The sequence below is a fragment of the Pocillopora damicornis genome, chromosome 3 (genome assembly GCF_964200805.1).
Source record: "Pocillopora damicornis chromosome 3, jaPocDami1.2, whole genome shotgun sequence".
Classification (NCBI taxonomy): Eukaryota; Metazoa; Cnidaria; class Anthozoa; order Scleractinia; family Pocilloporidae; genus Pocillopora; species Pocillopora damicornis.
In genome coordinates this window covers 20026749-20033700 of record NC_142672.1, presented here as the reverse complement: position 1 = coordinate 20033700, position 6952 = coordinate 20026749, and the positions used below count along the sequence as shown (strand labels likewise).

General features: G+C 38.4%; 1 pseudogene; it reads right to left on the bottom strand.

Annotated features, from left to right (window-relative positions):
• Nucleotides 1–3594: 3594 nt before the first annotated feature.
• Nucleotides 3595–5537, bottom strand: LOC149048738 (uncharacterized; annotated as a pseudogene).
• Nucleotides 5538–6952: the final 1415 nt, after the last annotated feature.

Here is a 6952-nt window from a genome sequence, read left to right as displayed (position 1 = left end):
TATTACTTACTACTAGTTACTACTACTACTAATACTACTACTTACTTCTACTACTACTACTACGACTTACTACTACTAATAATAATACTACCTACTACTACTACTACTACTTACTACTACTGCTACTTACTACTACTACTACTTACTAGTACTACTACTACTTACTACTACTACTGCTACTACTACTACTGCTACTACTACTACAGCTACTACTACTACTACTACTACTACTTACTACTACTACTACTACTTACTACTACTACTGCTACTACTGCTACTACTACTACTACAGCTACTACTACTACTACTACTACTTACTACTACTATTACTACTACTTACTATTACTAGTACTTACTAATATTACTACTACTACTTACTACTACTACTAACGACTACTACTTACTACTACTACTACTAGTACTACTACTTACTTCTACTACTACTACTACTACTACTTAGTACTACTACTACTACTTACTACTACTACTACTTACTACTACTACTACTACTACTATTACTACAACTACTACTAATTCGACTAGTACTACTTACTACTACTACCACTACTTACTGCTACTACTACTTACTACTACTACTACTTACTACTACTACTACTTACTACTGCTACTACTTACTACTACTACTACTTACTATTAATTACTACTACTAGTACTACTACTTACTACTACAACTATTACTTACTACTAGTTACTACTACTACTAATACTACTACTTACTTCTACTACTACTACGACTTACTACTACTAATAATAATACTACCTACTACTACTACTACTACTTACTACTACTGCTACTTACTACTACTACTACTTACTAGTACTACTACTACTTACTACTACTACTGCTACTACTACTACTGCTACTATTACTACAGCTACTACTACTACTACTACTACTTACTACTACTACTACTACTTACTACTACTAACTACTACTACTACTACTTACTACTACTACTGCTACTACTGCTACTACTACTACTACTACAGCTACTACTACTACTACTACTACTACTACTACTACTTACTACTACTATTACTACTACTTACTATTACTAGTACTTACTAATATTACTACTACTACTTACTACTACTACTAACGACTACTACTTACTACTACTACTACTAGTACTACTACTTACTTCTACTACTACTACTACTACTACTACTACTTAGTAATCCTACTACTACTTACTACTACTACTACTTACTACTACTACTACTACTACTACTAATACTACTACTACTACTTACTACTACTACTACTTCTAATACTACTACTATTACTACCACTAAAGAAGGGACTGAAAAACTCAGTCTGTTAAGTACAGACTTTGAAATCGGTTAGTCAGAGGTGTCTAGTAGTCGAGTGTGGTGAACCAATCATACCAATGACGGATAATAGTGCAAATTAGTGAGAAGAAGCTAAAAGAGCGCACATTTTTTAAATATAATACAAACGTACTGCGTGCGTATTGTTCCTTATTTCGGACATAACGTAATAAAATTTCCGGACGCGGCCGTTAATACACTCTGCGTGTTTACGCGATTTAACACTGACAACTTTTATTTAGTATAAATCTACAAGCGTTCTGTCACGAATGCCGGTCTCTGATTGGCCATGCTACTCGCTATCTATTCGGTGACAGACAGTGAGTAGTGTTTGTCGACAAAATGGCGGCTGCTTCTTCGCGCTTTCAAATTGTCTACGAAAAGAATTTACACAATTTACTTCATTAATTTTGAACGACTAGTTGATGCTAAAACAGTTAGATTATTCACTCTCGGTTTCTATGTGCGATAGCTGATTCGGGCCGCGCGCTCATCAGCTATCACGCGATAGAAGTATCGAGCTCATAATGTAATTGTTAAATATAAAATCTGCAAAGCAAGTCGGTATTTAGTGATTTTTTAGTGATTTAGTGGGGGAGGGGGAGATAGGGGGGTCAGAACTTCCCGCTTCCTGAACCTTTATCGTTTATCTCCCGACTCCCGCCTTTTTCAGTCCAGCTCCCGTCCCCTGTAAATTTGGAGACTTAAAACGCAGTTCTTAAGCATTTCCATTAATTTCCATTAATCTGTCCAAGATTAACACTGTCATATGGTCTCAGTTTAATGAGGTTTTGACTTACTAGTTATCTTTTTTGTTTGAGAGTTTTACCATTTCAGTCCATTTTCACGTCACATTTGTTTCTGATATCCGTTTTCAGTGACGACGGTCTTAAAAGTTCTAATTTTCAGTTCTGAATGGTCCTGTGTTCTGATAAAGTTGGATAGTGACTAGATGCGCGTTTCCAGCAACCAGTCCGGTATTTGTTGGGATCATGTGATTAAAATAGGGAAATAGGATATGACGGACTTGAACAAACGTCCCAGGCATATTTCTGATATTCTTATTTATCGATTGGCAAATCTAAGTACATCTAAACGAAGTCTTCCATCTGCCGAGGTGGCCGCAGTGGTTTCCTTCTGCTCCAAATGGTTGTTGACCTTAGCCATTTCTACTGATTTTAAGATGCTTTTTCCAGCAGTTTAGAGAGATGTTCGTCACATGGCCAATACCATGGTTAAAATAACCATGGAAAGGTCTATTTCATCAGATTTCATATCGCGTTCAAGTCAGGAGTCTGAAAGAATCTTGCAGAATGTTTCCTCAATAAGTTGCAACCGGCTATAAGTCTTCCATGTACAGACCTTTTATTGCCGCACCGAAAAATACTAACATGTACTATGATCTAATAAATTGGTCTTTGATGACATAGAGTTGAAATACTTTTCTAACCAAGTCGTGCACTCAGACTTGCTTATAATACGCGACCCATGTGCACTCATGCCGCTTGGCGTAACCACCGTAAAAGGGTTTACATTTTCACCGGAAGCAAGCCTGTTTTTCAGCCCAAGCGCGAATTTTCGTTTCCTCGATTGCTCAGAAGACGCTAAATGCACGTCAAATAACATTTTGGGTTCTTGTTTTCGACATTATTTTAACGTATTAACAACTGACAATAATTAGCATTTTTCTCCCGCTTCCCACCCTCTTAGAACTCCCACTTCCCGCCCTTTCCTCTCCCGCCTCCCGTACCCTTCCCGCCCCCTATTCTCCTGGGCTCCCGCCCCCCTTTCCCCCCCCTACCTTCCCACTATTCACGGGAAATTGACCATAATAAGAAAAGTTGATTGCACTTGTGTCTCCAAAGAGGTCCAAAATGTTGACCTATCTCATTTGCCACAGTGTGCACCGTTTAGTTTTATACAAAATAAGAACATGTTTCAAATGTCAGGCTAAATAGGTTCTTGTACAGAGGGGGTCTAATTAGCAAATTTCAGCCTAACAGGTTCTTTAAAAGTAGGTTCTTACTTGTGGGTTTTTACTGTAAACCTACCCAATTGTCTGCAACAATTACAAGCGTCTTATTAAATCTTCTTAACAGCACCGTAAAATCAGTGGCCATTTAACATGAGAGGTCTATTTGAAGCTTCAGAATCTTCCTCGCCGCTCCTTTCAAATTTCTAAACATTTTATTTTTTGTGGTTCTTGGTATATATTGCACCGCATTGCAGGCTACACTAATCTCAAAGCGGATTCTGCTCAGCAATATCTTGCAAAAGACGCTGAAAACATCCATTTGGGTGAGTATCGCCATACCATCTCCTCCACATAAACTCATGAAGGTATTCTATCAGAAAGTTAGGGGTTGTATTACCCTTCATTTTTTTAAACTTTTCTTTTGCTGTCGACCAATTGCTTTCCGCGTGTTGCGTGTGTACCCCAGTGACCGGATCGACGAAATGCAAGGAATGATTGACTGTTCTATAATTCAAACCCAGTTGTCTCTGTATCTGGGGATATGCTGCCCACTGGTCGGTGTGCAAAATTGAACCGGGTTGTACTTGGCGTTGTTTAATGCCCAAAAGAGTGGCCGCATTACGTCGCCTTACGAGCTGTAGGTATGAGCAGGCTGGCACGTACTGTGTATCGAACAAGCCAAGTACCCATTTCTCTCTTCTAGGGCGGCGTCCTTTACGAAACTGCGAAAGAAGTACAGTCCCATATGATCGACAAGATTTTTGGTAATGCATCACTTAACGATACCAGACAAGTGAATCGTGCTTTTTTGAGGGAGCTATCAAATAATAGTGAACTGTTCTGTTGAGAAGAAAGTACCGGACTGGCGTGTCGTGCAATTAGCGCTTGCGCTGAGACATTTAACGTTAATCAGTTCGTAAGCAAGCTACGCGTACGATTTCCCGCGTGTGTGTTTTTTCAGTTTTAGTCGCATTTGGGAGATTTTCGTTATCGCTTCCGAACACGTTTTCTGTTTCAAAAAAAAAACCCCATGCAGTGTTATCCCTAACAGTCAACGACCGTAGAATTTACTGGTTAATAGGCCATCTACCTGGTTGCCCGCTCCTTATGTAAGACATCATATTTTGGTCCTTAAAAACAAATTAGTTTTCATAATCATCGATACATAACTGTTCTGTTGTAGTTAACTGACGTGAAAATGATCTGGTTGCTATAGTTAAGTGAAATGATAGTACTACTACAGTAAACAAGAGCTTCTGAACAGAGCGAGTTTTTGGTGTTGGGAATGAAAATTTGCCGGAGTTCCTACCCTTGCAAAGTGATTTTCTTAGTTTGGGATTTGAAAGGTAGGAGAAATGTTTAAAGTTGATTAATACTTTTAATCTTACCGTATTGTCTTCTCTTGATTTAGGCGGGGAAAATTTGTCGATCGGACAATCACCTTTCACTTTTATTAATGGTAATGGAACCGTGTTTTTATTCCTTTAATTTTTTGGCACCAAAGTTTAGCAACAGTTTGGGATATATTGATATACGTTCAACCTATCAAATGAGCATTCTACAGTGGCAGTATTGGCTACTTACCAAATTATTCAAACCTTTCTTACCCACCTTTGACTTGCGGTTAAATTTTGACTCGTTAAATTTTGACTCGTTAAATTTTGACTCGTCAATTTGAATAATGACCCCTGGTCCACCAAGCCTTGGGATTGGGTATAAGTTTAGAGCCTGCCAAGCTACTTCTCTACATTTTCGAGCCATTTTGATGAGAACTTTGCGCGACGCAATTCCCTCGAAAAACATGGCTCTCAAGAAATCTTTTTGAGCCCATTTCCAGAGAAACTGAACATGCCGCTGTAGTGAGAGCCTGCTACCTTCAAAAGACGATCCGCTCCGGGGTGATTTCATTAGTCCACATCGGTTGCATTTCCTGTCAATCCAATCATACTTGTTGTCACAAAACAACCCTTTTCATCTTTTTTATGGCTAGGAATAAATACCTTGCGAATTATCTGCTATTTACTGGCTTTTTACCTACCACTGATATCCATCGGCAAATAATAATTTTCGTCCGGTGTGCACATCTAGAGCAATTAACATTTCTTTTCAGGAGCCTTTCCCTCTGTAACCAATGTATGAGAACCAATTTCTTCCTTAAATCATTTGAGTAAATAAGAGGAGCAAGTCTTTCGCGGAAAAAGTTTGGCATGTCCAAGTAAGTGGTGCGTGAACTGAACAGAATAGCCGGAACACCGTGTTTCGTACCGGGGAAATAACTTAAGAGAGGATGTCAGCATCCATCGAACAAACTCGAAATATTGTGGCAAGTCGCCCAAGATTTGTTTTCTCTCCTACTTTCATATCTTGTAGCCCAATATGTTCTTATAATTGTGGTATAGTTTTTTTGTGAAAATATATTTTAGTTTTCGAGAAATTACTTTTTTCGTTCGACCGCTCAAATACGCAAATTTTCACCGTGAATATTACCAGAATTGCGTGACATCATGTAACGAATGTACTAGACCTACGGTATTTCTGCGAACATAATCCTTTGTTTTATCATCTAAACTTAATCCCCTGTCGTTATTGAAGCTGGCAAAGAAATATTAATTTTTTGGTGAATATTTTTGTCCGACATACTTTGCCTATGTCGAAAAGTAGCATAAAAACAAAGAAAGTTTTAACAATGACCGATATGACACAATCTACTGAGCTTCAAGCTTTTAAAAGACCAAAGGATGGTTATAAAGTTACTGTAAAAATGTCCTTGTGTATATGTGTTGTTCTATCTTGAGACGAACTCAAAGTCCGGCAAAATTTACTTGATAGCGACCATGAAATGTACATGGTGCGCCTACTTGTCGCCACTGTTAATTGGCATAAATCACTACAATTTGTAAAAAAGTCTAACATAACACTCTTACCTTGTTTATTTATGACTTTATTAGCCGTTTCGATTGTTATATTACGTCTGGGTATTACTTTTTGACAGGAGCTCAGGTTTTGCGTTGTTTTCCCCTCCCTCATTTATATCATAAGCTAGTCACGCAATAATTGATACCGACACGAGATTAATATTTACCAGGTATAAAGATTTTTGTTTACGTTGAATTTAAAATATTAAAATATGTTCTTTCTTCTCTAATCGTTGTTTCAGCGGCAGCGAAGCAGTTAAAAGCGGGTTGTTGCTTCAACGCTACTGAAATTTTTAGTATTCAGACAGGCGAGCAAAGCGTGATGCTCTGGGATAAAAACTTTTAGGGGGCCTTTTACATGATATCCGACTGAGTTTTGTACAAGAACGAGTTCATAACGGTTGCCACATAATAACCAGCGTAAAATTTATTCAAAATGAGTCATTTCTGAGTGAGTTTATTGGGGTTTTCGTTACAGAACGAAACACTCATTCTGGACGACCTTTTCTACCTGTGCAATGTGTTCGCGGCACGGCTATCATATTTGTATGAATCCTCTGTAGGAGCGAGGGAAGCATTGAAAAAGACAGAAAAGGACATAAACACTTGCTTTAACAGGCTAATTGTTGCCACTGCCACACGGAGGAGAGCACCTTTTATAATTTTATAGCGGTCGTTTTCGAAATTCCAGGCGCGCCCCCGCCCTCTT